The sequence below is a fragment of the Megalopta genalis genome, chromosome 1 (genome assembly GCF_051020955.1).
Source record: "Megalopta genalis isolate 19385.01 chromosome 1, iyMegGena1_principal, whole genome shotgun sequence".
Classification (NCBI taxonomy): Eukaryota; Metazoa; Arthropoda; class Insecta; order Hymenoptera; family Halictidae; genus Megalopta; species Megalopta genalis.
This window is the reverse complement of record NC_135013.1, coordinates 32,531,470-32,545,426: the sequence shown is the minus strand read 5'-3', so window position 1 is coordinate 32,545,426 and position 13,957 is coordinate 32,531,470. Positions and strand designations below refer to the sequence as shown.

Sequence of the window (13,957 nt, the reverse complement as noted above, 5' to 3'; positions counted from 1 at the left end):
TGAATCGATTTTTACGATTCAATTTTGTTCGCGAAGTCATGCGAACGCGCGTCGACAGCCACCGAAGCGTCGATGGCATTGCAAAAAAAACAGAAATTAAATAAATATATCTATCTCTTCTTTAAATAGTTTAACAGTTAAGTCTCTAAATAAACGAGAATATGGGAACAATTATAAATTCTCCGAACGTCTCCGTTGTCTCGGATTTCGTCCAGCGTGTTTTAGCATAAATGCGCAAGAACCCGCAGTCCGATTATCATGTTTTCGTTAGCCCCTGAAACTGTGAACCCTATTTAAGGTCAACGACGAGACTCGCGACACCCGCGACCCTTCTGCCCCGGCAGCCCCGCGAACGGGGTTCTCCCCGACCGTTCTCCCTCGGTCCTCGTTTCTTTCTCTTCTCCTTGCTCCCCGGGCCGCGAAAGATAAAGTAATCGCGAAAGTTCACGGCGCGGCGGGACGGCGAGTGGGGTGCGGGGGTGGGACGGCGGGGGGGTGGGGGATGAAAAATTCTGCTCACGAAAGCACGAACTTTCCATCGGCCGGTGGGGAACTTTTCAACGACTTCCCGCCGACACGAACAACTCCAATGAGCGTATTTCAAAGAATAATTGTTTCGAAGCGGACTGCGGAGCGCGCGTGTACGCGTCCTCTCCGCGTGACGTCTTGGAAATATCGCGGACGACGCCGGCGACACGGTGTGCTCGACGCACCTAAATTTGCTCGGAGACCACGCTCTCTCTCTCTCTCTCTCTCTCTCTCTCTCTGCCCTGCTTATCGACTGCGAGCTTCGTCCGCTTCGTCCGAGAGAAAGATGTCTCCCTCACTCTCTCTCTCTCTCACTCTCTCTCTCTCTCTCTCACTCTCTCTCTCTCTCTCTCTCTTAAGCTCAGTCTCTCCCTCGCTCTCTCTCGGGCTTTCTCTTACTCTTTCTCGCTCTCTCTACTGCTCTCTCCCGCTCTCTCGCGCTCTCAGTCTCTCTCGCTCTCTCTCGCGCTCCCAGTCTCTCTCGCTCTCTCTCGCGCTCTCAGTCTCTCTCGCTCTCTCTCTCGCGCTCTCAGTCTCTCTCGCTCTCTCTCTCTCTCGCGCTCTCAGTCTCTCTCGCTCTCTCTCCCGCGCTCTCTCTCGCGCGCTCTCGCTCTCTCTCCCGCTCTCTCTCTCTCTCGCTCTCGGTCTCTCGCTCTCTCTAGCTCTCTCTCTCCCTCTCTCTTTCTCTCTCTCTCTCTCTTTATACATATATATGTATATATATATATATGTACATATATACATGTATATATATATATATGTATATATATGTATATATATGTATATACACAATATTTCTCTCTTCGTCTCGCTCGCTATCCGTGTTCGAGCGCGTACGGTTTACTTCGACCCATTAATCGCGACCGTCCTATTTCTGTTCCGACGCAGTTCCATCCTTCGCACACGCGTTACAGCCTTCAGAAGGTCGTCCTGCACCGGCACGCTCTCCCTTCGGTTCCGCTATAATAAACCTGTCCAAGGCTCTCGACATCGTGAGCCGCGCGCCGGCCGCGCTGCGAAAACTGCCGCAGATCCGTCGTCGGCTTCGTTGTTACCAGCCGAAGACTGCCTCCGGTCGAAAATTAGCGAACAAATGGGTATCTGTTATGGAACACTTTTCGGCGCGTTGAGTTTTTAAGCCCCGATTGAAGATTATTTAACCAGTTGGCTGTGTTCGACGAGTACACTCGTCGCCGCTTAATTCTCGTGACACACACACACACACACACACACACACACACACACACACACACACACATTGTAGAGAGAGTATATATATATATATATATATATTATATACTATATATACTATATATAGAGTAGATATACTATAGATATACTATAGATATACTATATAGATATGTCATAACCTTGATATGTCCTTGATAGCAAGGTTATGTCAAGGACATATCAAGGTTATGTTAAGGACATATCAAGGTTGTGTTAAGGACATATCAAGGTCAACATATGAAATTTTTAAGCAAGATTTACAGTGAAGATTAACAAAGTACGTAAATGATATTTTAATTTAAGTAATTCCGTGTCCGAACACAGTTCAACGAATGATTCACAAAGCTAATTTAATAAATAATAATGGTGCTAAAGGACGTAAGGGATATGTTTGTTTAGAGAAATATGAAGAATATTATCAATAACCTTGACATAACCTTGAGATAACCTTGACATAACCTTGATATGTCCTTGACATAACCTTGATATGTCAAGGTTACACACAAGGTGTCATGCACACACTAGAAAATTCAAACGGCCGTCACGCTTAAATTACTTACTATTTCGGGTCCGAAAAATTAGTAAATATTCTTCAGACGTTTTAAAGTAAAGGTGAACAGCGTTTTTCTTAAAAATATCACTGTTACGTAGTAAAAAAAAAAATCCGGAAAGTTCTCGCTTCGTGATTTGTTCAATACTTCGAACGCGGCTCGAGTCCGTCCCGACCATCTGTCGAAGCCTCGTGCTGCGGGCTCTCGAACTTCGCGCCGTCACCTCTCATTGGTCAGTGTGTTCCGTTAATAACTCTTAAGCAAAGCCGCAGATTCCATTTTCGCAAAGGAAAAAGTTACTTCAAATGACCTCATCTACCCGTCATTTTCGGCTGTTAAAATAATTGTGGAACGCCCTGTATAGTATATATAGTATACAGTAAATGTCTCTCTCTCTATACATATATATATATATATATATATATATATATATATATATATAGAGAGAGAGAGAGAGAGAGATTTACTGTACTTCATAAGATCAATTATACAATAAATAGGAACGCGACTTCACGTATTTTTCGCGTCGTTGCGACGTCCTCTCGGCATTTCCACGAGCGAGACGTCACCGTCACCGACGTCACCACGTTGCAAATTATTATCGGTTTATAAGATTTATTATTATTATTAATAAATTATTAATATCGACTTATTATTATCGCTTCCAATTACGGTAAATTCTCCCTAATTTTCCTCCAGCTCGCGCTCATTTCTATAGCCACCTATTGTCGCCAATTATAAAATCGAACCGCAAGGCTCGGACGATCGTATCTCCTCTCCGCAGATCGTCCATTTCTGTGCACAATTTGAGCGCGAATTAGAGAGAATTTCCTGTTACCAACGATAACGCTCGAGGCTACGAAGACAGCGCGTCGAACGTGGCCGCGTGTTCGCCGTTGAAGAGATTCGAAACGGCGCGCCGCAGCGGCGGCTCTCCGGCCGGATCTTCGAGCAGGTCTCCCCGCGGTTCGGCGTGTTCGATGGACGATGATATCCGAGCGAGAGAATTTTAATCGAATCATTCGATCGGCCTGTCAAAGCCAGCCAGGTGACGTCAGGTCGCGCGCGCGGCACGCCACGGCCGATCGAGCAGCTCGGTCTAAAATCGTCCGGGGAAGAGGACTCGCTTCGTTGGCTCGATATCGATCGATCGCGTCGGATCGCGTGCCCCGGCTTTTCTCACCTCGACGAGCGTCCACGGAATCTCGCCGGTTCGAGGAGGAGGGTCCGCGAGAAAAAGAGGAGCCGGCCGGTTTGCTGGCCGAACGAAAATCCGCTGCTTCCAACAATTCTCGTCGCTAACGAGAAGCCAACTGGTTCGGGACTTCGCGAAATTCGATTCGAACACGATTGGATCGTAGTCTTCGACGCATTCGTTCGCACTAATTCCTTCGATTTTCTTGCTGGCAAATGAAAAACACCGACGCAAATTTGTAGATCTTTTTTACGCTCCGAACCAAAGCAACCCTCGCTTTGTTTATTTATAAACGGATTCGACCCTCCTCGGTGCGACGAAATGCGAATAAAAAGATTTTACAGGATACGCTCGACGCGCTGTCTTCGTAGCCTCGAGCGTTATCGTTGAATATAGGAAATTCTCCCTAATTCGCGCTCAAATCGTGCGCAGAAGCGGACGATCTGCGGAGAGGAGATACGATCGTCCGAGCCTTGCGGCTCGTTTTTATAATTACTGACAATCGGCGGCTGTAGAATTTTATTTCGCAGGGAACCGGCAATCGCATTAAATCTCCGCGAAAAGTGAAAGGAGGGGGACGCGGGGGGAGCGAAGCGAACGAATTTAAGATCCGGGAATTCTCTGTTTGCGTTAAGAAATATTCCGTCGGGGCAGTTGAAATGGCCATAATTAGTTGAATGGAATTCTCGTCGAAGCGTCGAATGGCGTCTCAAAGAGGTCCGCGGAGCAATTAAACGGAACTTCGATCAAATATACTTAATACGCGGCGTAATAGTCTCGGGGCTCGTTGGGTTCGGCGTTTAACTCGTTCGAAATGCGTGCGCGATTTTACAATTTTCATTTGCGTGCGCGCGTTTCGGGCAATTTTTTTATAACACTGTACACGAAGCTTCAGAGTCTCTGCGGCGAGCGAGTACCATTTCAAGGTTAAACGGAGGAAGCACGGTAATTGTTTCGATTTTTTTGCGGGAATGTCGGGACGGGCTTCGCATGAATTATTCAGAAGAAAATGTTTAACGGATTCGTTTCTCGAACGAGAAGCGAGACGACGCGTACTAACGAGGATTCCACGAACTACTGATAGAGCCCGTCGATGTGGAAGCGTTTTGGCGCTATCCAGGTACAGTAATTTCTCTCGGAAATGGCAAATTTCTGGTTGCTGGGAATTTCCGCGGGCTGGTCGTACGCTTATGGCCGTCGAATCGAGTCGCGTGGCTTCCGAATTGCCTTCGGGATGCTATGAATTTCTTTATACTAGGCCTACGTCTATGAATTTCCAATCGAGTCACGTGGCCTCCGAATTGTCATCTGGTTGCTGGGAATTTCCGTGGGCTGGTCTTTCGCTTATGGCCGTCGAATAGAGTCGTGTGACCTCCGAATTGTCTTTGGGTTGCTGTGAATTTCTGTGTGTATTAGTCCTACGCTTATGGCGGTCAAATCGAGTCGCGTGGCCTCTGAATTGCCTTCGAGTTGCTGTGAATTTCCCTGTGCTAGTCGTATGCCTATGACGTCGAATCGAATCATGTGGACGCCAAATTGTCTTCGGGTTGCTGTGAATTTCCTTGTCTTAGTCCTATGCCTATGATCGTCGAATCGAGTCGTCTGGCCCCCGAATTTCCATCGAATCGTATCATGTAGCCTCCGAATTGTCATCGAATCGTGTCATGTAGCCTCCAAATTGCCATCGAATCGTGTCATGTAGCCTCCAAATTGCCATCGAATCGTGTCACATGGCCCCCGAATTGCCTTCGAATCGTGTCACATGGCCCCCGAATTGCCTTCGAATCGTGTCACATGGCCTCCGAATAGTGGCAAAAAATTAGAAACAAAGAAGTCCCCAGTTCCTACAAAAACGGGCCGCGGGGCCCGAGGAATCTCGACTCGGTATTCTCGTATCCGCCGGTTTCGATTCCGAGCTCCATTTCTGGCAGAAATTACAGCAGCAGGAACGTCGAAGAAGAAAGAGGGCGCCTCGGATCGGGGATTTTTGAGGACCGGGAACAGCGGGGCCCGGCGGTGCGTCCCCGAGGGCAAAAATCGGCAGACAGCCGCGGTGAGCTCGGTGCCGGAGAGACCGTACAAACAAGGACGCAGAGTCGCGGATAGCTAACCCAGACCGTCGGCAACGAGCGGGCCGAAGAAAAGTGGAGCGGATTCTATGACCTGTTTCTCGTAACGACTTCATTGTTCGCGGAGCGTCGGTGTAACGAAAGGAAAACGGTGCGTTGCACCAGAAGGTACCGGGACGGGGCGGCCCCCCTCCGGGGCGCGGGGCCGCGGGTGCACGGTCGGGGCTTCGTAAGTCAAGTCATCTGAACCCCGTCAGCTTCGTCATCTATTGGTCTTCTAACGTAAGGGCTGCGCTATGCACGGAGCGGTGCCAAACGGATTTACGTCTCCTTATGCCGACGGATAGGGAACCATAAGGTTTCCGCGTGGTCCCCGGTCTCTTTCGCTTTCGATCGGTCATTCGCAAATTAATCTGCTCCTCTCCCTCTCGCTCTCTCTCGCTCTCTCTCTCGCTCTGTCTCTCCGTCTCTCTTTCACTCTATCTCTCGCTCTCGCGCGCTCCTTCTCGCGTTAACCTGCTTACCGGTACACGTGACGTGCGTGCACTCGCTCCGACGAACTTCCGTCGCCGATCTTCGCCTCCTCCTTCTTCGAAGATATCGCCCGGCTCTTCGATCAATCGCGACTTCCACGCGGCCGACCGTGCCTCTGTGCGATACTCCCGTCGATTCTCCCGTGCGCGACTCTCGACGTCGAACGAACTCTCGAAACTTTCCCTCTTCCAGCGGCTTATTATCCGGCGGATCTTCTCGCGCGAACGAACGCGCCCGCGAACGCCCGCTGCATCCCGGCCGCTCTTCACCGTGAATCGCTCGCTCGCCGGGAACTTCGCGCAGACTGTTCTCGTTGATCACGTTCGCGGAAAGAATGATTCGTACGCCGCCGGTTCGCCGGGAAGCGGGCGAAGGGAAGTATGGGCAGGGGCGATGATCGGTGTCTGGCGGTCGTTCGAAGTAACTTCTTCCTCGGCGAAAATTCAGTCCGCGGCTTTGTTTGCGAGTTATTAACGAAGAATAGTGACCAATGAGAGGCGAGATATGCTGCAGTTACGCTGATTGGCTTGGGCGTCTAGTGCTGAGCGAGCTTGTCTCTCATTGGTTACGGGTTTTTTGTTGATGAGTCGCGAACATAGACGCGAATTGCATTTTTTCGCTGAGGAAAAGGTTACCTCGAATGGCTTCAGGGATCATCTTTTTCGAGGTGTTGACGTAATTGTGGGACACCCTGTATACATTTCGTCGTTTCTATCGGTCGTCTGAAGACGAACGTTTGTAGTAAAGTGACAAGAATTGAAGGCAATTCGGAGACCAAGTGACACAATTCGAAGGCAATTCGGAAGCCACGTGACACGATTAAAGGAAATTCAGAGGCCACATGATATGATTCGAAGGCAATTCGGAGGCAATTCGAGAGCCACGTGACACGATTCGATGGCAATTCGGAGGCTACGTGACACGATTCGATGACAATTCGGGGGCCAGACCACTCGATTCGACGGTCATAGGCGTAGGACTAAGACAAGGAAATTCATAGCAACCCCAAGGTAATTCAGAGACCATATGACTCGATTCGACAGTCATAGGCGTATAACTAGTACAGGGAAATTCACAACACCCGAAGGCAATTCGGAGGCCACGCGACTCGATTCGACGGTCATGGGCGTAGGACTAAGACGAGGAAATTCATAGCAACCCCAAGGTAATTCAGAGACCATATGACTCGATTCGACAGTCATAGGCGTAGGACTAGCACAGAGAAATTAACAGCAACCCGAAGGCAATTCGGAAGCCTCGTGACTCGATTCGACGGTCATAGGCGTAGGACTAAGACAAGGAAATTCATAGCAACTCGAAAGCAATTCGGAGGCCACATGACTCGATTCGACAGTCATAGGCGTAGGTTTAGCACAGGGAAATTCGCAACACCCGAAGGCAATTCAGAGGCCACTCGACTCGATTCGACGGTCATGGGCGTAGGACTAAGACGAGGAAATTCATAGCAACTCGAAGGCAATTCAAAGGCCACATGACTCGATTCGACGGTCATGGGCGTAGGACTAGCACAGGGAAATTCACAGCAATCGAAGGCAATTTAGAGGCCATATGACTCGATTCGACAGTCATAGGCGTAGGACAATAAAAGTCAACGCAAGAAAGTTGATATTTTTGTTAGCAAATAACCGGTCAGTTGTTCGATTGGGACCACTGTGGGCCCACTGTACCGCGGGAAGATGAACCAAGAAGATCCGCCGGTTCGGATTTCGCGGTTCATTCGGACACGGGCGCAGAAAAATGAGGGGAACGCGGAATAAGCCGAACCAGGGCTGTAGATCATTTTTCATAGCTGTACGAAACCTAATAAAATTCGAAAGTTTAGTTAGAAGCTAGGAGATCTGCCAAGGGCCGGAAAAAGAGCGCGGCTTCTCGGGTTCGATCGAACGGAGCTGCATCTCTGGTGTCCCGGCCAAGCGGCTTTCCATGTCGTGTTTCTAATACAGATTTATGGGAGCCGGCGACAGAGACAGTAGATAGAGGGTAGAACGGGAGAGTGGAAGAGAGGGAGAACGTCTGGAAGGAGCGTTAGCCGGAGCGACGTTTTATTTCACGGGAATAAAATCCGGTAGCCGGACACTCGTTACCGGCTGGCGTCTTATTAGGAGATATCATTCCCAGAAGAATCTACGCGAAGCTGAGGATCGCTGGCGCAGCCCTCGCCGGGTTTACCGACCCCGGGATGGTCCCACGATTCTTCGCGGGGGTTGCAAACCCTGCGCGAACTGCGAGATTCCTCGGAGACGAGGAGAACGAGTGAGAGAGAGAGAGAGAGAGAGAGAGAGAGAAGACCGCGTGGAGTTCGATTCGCGAGATGCACACCGCACAGTGCGGTAAATTTTACCTAATTTTTCTTCAGTTTGTGAACGAAAATGACTCGCTTTTACAGTTGCCGACTGTCGAGGTTGTAAGTTAATAATTATTGTAAATTAGAAATTAAATAATTATTATATAATTAAGTAATGAATTATATGATAAGAAAATTGAATTTTGAATTGTAGATTCTAGGTTCTAGATTCTAGATTCTAAATTCTAAATTCTAAATTCTAAGTTCTAAATTCTAAATTCAAAATTCAAAATTCTAAATTCTAAGTTCTAAGTTCTAAGTTCTAAATTCTGAATTCTGAATTCTAAATTCTAGATTCTAAATTCTAAATTCTAAATTCTAAATTCTAAATTCTAAGTTGTAAGTTCTAAGTCCTAAGTTCTAAGTTCTAAGTTCTAAGTTCTAAGTTCTAAGTTTTAAATTCTAAATTCTAGATTCTGAATTCTAGATTCTAGATTCTAGATTCTGAATTCTAGATTCTAGATTCTAGATTCTAGATTCCAGATTCTAAATTCTAAATTCTAAATGCTAAATGCTAAATGTTAAATGTTAAATGCTAAATGCTAAATGCTAAATGCTAAATGTTAAATGTTAATTGGTAAATGCTAAATGTTAAATTCTAAGTTCTAAGTTCTAAGTTCTAAGTTCTAAGTTTTAAGTTTTAAGTTCTAAGTTTTAAATTCTAAGTTCTAAATTCTAAATTCTAAATTCTAACAACGCGGTGCAAGGCTCGCATAATCGTATCTGCTCTCCCCAAATTGTCCATTTTTGTGTACAGTCTTCGCGTCAATTATGTAGAGAATTTACTGTAGTTCGGAAAACGGAAATTATCTCAGCGCTATTACAAAGTTAAAGTTCATAATTATAATAGATCATTGAATTGGTCTCGGCCTCAGCTACAACGTTACACAATCAAAAACATATATTAATATTTAAAAAAATCGAAATTTAATTATTTGTTACAAAAATTTGCCCTGAATTCAATCTAGTCTATCATTCTCTCGCAATTTTGAACAAAACCTTTCACAGCTGAAATTAGTGAGACCTACCAGTTTCTCCTAACACACATAAAAAATTCTTACAAAATGCACAAATAACCAAAACACAGCTACTAACATACATACACAAAAACGTGTAACGCACCATGCATTTGATATTCTACACAGAAAAACAAAAATGCCTGGCTCTTGAAAGGGCCCATCAAAAAATTCCTTTTCATATAAAAGTTGAAAAATTGACTTTCAGCAACAAATTACCGCGTCCCGGGACTAGGGTGCACCGCGTGCACCTCGTTGCTGGGACCTGTTTCTCCGGAGAGGGGCGAGGGAGGGTTCGAGACAGAGAGTGAAACAGAAAGAGAGAGAAAGAGAGAGAGAGAGAGAGAGAGAGAGAGAGAGAGAGAGAGAGAGCAAGCAAGCAAGCCCGCGCGCGCGAGAGAGAGAGACGAAGTTGTATGCAACCCCGTTCGGTTGGCAACCGCCCTCCCCCCGCAGGAAGCGGTTCCCGGCTCCGCGCGTCCCATGCTCGTCACTTTCTCTTCTCGGGTCTGTCTCCGGTTCTCGCTCCTTGGCTGGCTACCCCTTTGCCACCCCCTGCGGCGACAGCACGAGGAAAAGCCAGCGTACCTCCTGGCAGAACGAAGAGGAACGGTGGCGTGTTTCGAACGGAGCCGAAGGCTTCCTCGAAGCTAACCAGGTGGTCGGGAGCAGCCGAGGGGGAAGAAGGAAGAGGAGGAGGACGACGACGAAGAGGATCCCGGGGCATCGGCGAGGGTGAGAGAGGAGCAAGAGGGGAACGAAAGGAGGAAAGAAAACGGCGACGATGACGACGGCTACGACGACAGAGGGTTGAAGAGCGAAAGGCTCGGCTCGGGCTCGAACGAGAGGGAGGAGGAGGAAAACACGTGGCAGAGGGTGGAAAAGTGGGTGCAAACGGAGGGAGACGGAGCGAGACGGAGCGAGAAGAGCGAACGGGGAGGGGAGGAGGGAAAGACGGAGAGACCGAACGGAGCGAACAGAGCGGATAGGGCCGTGGGAGGAACGAGGAGGTCCGAGGTAGCCTGCGAGAGAGCGTGAGAGAGCCGGCGAGACCGCGGCGGAGAGAGAAGGAAGGGTGGCACGCGCAATGCGGGTATTGATTCACGGCGGCAGCCGGCAACCAGCCTGAAACACACGACCGTAGGCGACTCGACTCCGCGACTCTGACTCCGGCTCGGCTCGATTCGATTCAACTTCGATTCGATACGATTCGATTCGATTCAGAATCCCGATACGAAGAGTCACGGGCACTCGCAGGGCCGCCTTGTCCTCGCGAGCGAGGACAAGAGGAGGCGAGGTGGAAGCGACAGGGGAGACGTTACTCGGCGAAATATCGGCACGAGGGCCGAAATCCCGCGTCGCGCGGCTGTCCCCGAATCCGGCCGCGGCGCGGTTTGGCAGGCAAACGGGCTTTCGGGCTTGACTCTCTGCGCGACAGGCAGCAAGACAGGGGCCGCCAACAGAGGAAAACAGAGGGTGGCGGCGGGGAACAGAAGAAGGGAGCAGAGGGAAGAAGGAGGAGGAAGAGGAGAGAGAGAGAGAGAGAGAGAGAGAGAGAGAAGCAACCGGAAAGCAAGCCGGAGGGTGCAAAGCACTCCCCGCCTACCACCGAGTCGAATTTCCCCGTCGAACAGCCGACGACCGAGCCGCGAGAATTCGATCGCGACCTACTTTCGCGGTCGCGTTCGACAACGTGTCTCCGCCACCGGGGTCTTCCCCGAGCTCTACTTTCGATCTTACGGTTTCCCGCAGACTCTGAGCCGCGCGCCGCCGTCGAGGAGATCCGAGCTTCCACCTTCGTCGAAGCAATTTTTTTCCCTCCCCCTGAGCCGGCGCGCTGTTCGCCGAATTTCTAACCGACCGTCGAACGTTTTCTTTTCTTTCTTTCCTTTTTTTAGGGAAGAGGAGACGAGGAGGGTCGCCGCGATACCGCGTTAAACTGAATCGAGGGATCGGAATCTAGGTGTCCAGAGTCGGCGACGCCGTACCGGTTCGGTACGTCAGGAATGCGAGAAACGCGCGCGCGCGCGCGCTCGCTCGCTCGAGTTCGCGTGTGTGTGTCTGATTCTCGCGGAGATAATCGAGGAATGTGCGGGGAGAGCGCATTGATTCGTTCGGTAACGAGGATAGGACGCGACGCGCTGGCGAAACGGGGTGCGGTGGAGAGAGATGGAGAGAGAGAGCGTAAGAGAAAGAGAGAGAGAGAGTAAGAGAGAAAGAGAGCGTGAGAGAAAGAGAGAGAGAGCAAGAGAGAAAGAGAGCGTAAGAGAAAGAGAGAGAGAGAGCAAGAGAGAAAGTGAGAGAGAGAGAGAGAGCAAGAGAGAAAGAGAGCGTGAGAGAAAGAGAGAAAGAGAGCGTGAGAAAAAGAGAGAGAGAGCAAGAGAGAAAGAGAGAGAGAGAGCAAGAGAGAAAGAGAGCGTGAGAAAAAGAGAGAGCAAGAGAGAAAGAGAGCGTGAGAGAAAGAGGGCGTGAGAGACGAATAGAGAGTGAGAGAGAGAGGGGGGGGGCGACGGAGGCCCGAGGGAAAGAGGATCTTGGACGGAGGTCGAGAACCCTGGCGATTTGGCCGGCGATAGCGCAGACTTGGATTCCGCGTACACGTCGATGGCTTTTCGCGGGGTGCTATTTATAGAGGGGCTGGTACGGTCACCTGCGACAGGTGTCGTACCCGATGAAATTCCACGGGACCGCGAGCCGCGCGTATGCACGTTGCTTCTGTTCGGTGGAAAGAGGACGCCAGGCTGCGCGCGGGCTCGCGAGTACTGATCGCGGGCAGGCGATCACTGACCCGTCTATTTCCGGAAAATCTACCGGACGACGCCGATCGCTGTTGCGGCACACCGGCGACGCGAGCCGGCGATGGAAATTCCATCGGCGACGATGGAAACGTCCGCGAAAAATAACGCCTGTCGACACCGATTCTCCACCAGCCAGGAAACAGTCGGACGCGGGCATCGAGCGCACAGGATTCCTTAAATGAATTAATAAGCGCGACCGGCTGCCACGGTCCAGGCTAAATATAAAGGGAAACGGCCGAACAATCGAACGGCGATCGATAGTCTAAAAGGGAGCCGTGGAGTCCGCGCCGAAAGTCCACACACCTCCGATACATTAGACTTTAATTCAGCCGCAGTAGTGTATACCCGGCCATGGTCAGCCGCAACCTCCGGCTGCTGCCATCTTCCGTCAACCGGACGGTATTAGTTGTTTCAATCGCGGATCGATGAAAGTTTTTACCGTTCGCGATCGTTGTCTCGCGAAACGGTGGAAATAGGAATAGAATCGAAATATAGAAATTGCAATCGATACGAGGAAACTATTTGCAGGATTTTTGTAGTATTTATTTAGTTGATGTTAACGCGGTCGACGTTAACTCGGCTTCGCGATTTCGCCACCGGCGCCGCCACTTGCCGCCAGAATTCGCGCCATTTTATGTTAAGCAGCAAATGATTTTTCGCGGCGTTGTAGTTGACGAAATGTTCGTTGTTTATCGACATTTATTTACGAGCTGATACTTCGATGATAAATACAACTGTTTGAACATTGTGCGCTGTTGCAGGATTTTTGTAGAATTTATTTAGTTACCGTACGCGATCGTTGTCTCGCGAAATGGTGGAAATAGGAATAGAATCGAAAAATAGAAATTGCAATCGATACGAGGAAACTATTTGCAGGATTTTTGTACGATTTATTTAGTTGATGTTAACGCGGTCGACGTTAACACGGCTTCGCAATTTCGCCACCGGCGCCGCCACTTGCCGCCGGAATTCGCGCCATTTTATCTTACGCAGCAAATGATTTTTCGCGGCATTATAGCTAACGAATTATTCGTTGTTTATCGACATTTATTTACGAGCTGATACTTCGGTGATAAATACAACTGTTTGAACATTGTGTGCTGTTTTGTTCAATGGTTCGTCGAACCGATACACGTCGACGTTTTTATAGTCTTCGATGAGATTTGAAGAAGGCGAACCAAAAAGTTGCTCTCAATTGAAAAAATGGGAACAAATGGTTCGATTAAAAATACGTGGCTTTACTCGCACACGTTTCTCTTAAAACTGTAGACGAACGAGGATCGTCGACTTCGACATGTCAAAGTAGACGGACGCTCGAAGGTTCATTGCAAATTTCAATTACCTTTAAGTCGCGACATCCTGTGCTCAGACATTTCATGCTCTTGCGACCTGGCTCGTAGCGCATACCTCGGCGACACTTTCACGTTTCCACATCACTTTTAAACGTAATTAATAAACAAAATTGCTGCGAGCTGCGTGCTTCCTGGCACTCGACTTCGACGACGCTAGATTCAAATCGGACTAGAGCGCCCTCTCGGATACCGTCGCACGCCATCTAGCGAGGAAATTTGGTACTAAAAGGACGCAAGAGTTTCCCACGCTGTCGCAGATGGCGCTATTATATGTTACCGGAACGTTTTTACCACGAACGAGATACGGGAGCACGAATGA

At 49.1% G+C, this 13,957-nt stretch overlaps 1 protein-coding gene across 21 annotated transcripts in view; it reads right to left on the bottom strand.

The window, feature by feature from the left end:
• cac (calcium voltage-gated channel subunit cacophony) overlaps window positions 1-13,957 on the bottom strand; it is a 248,293-nt gene that overhangs the window by 165,088 nt on the left and 69,248 nt on the right. The gene's annotated exons all lie outside the window — the stretch shown is intronic.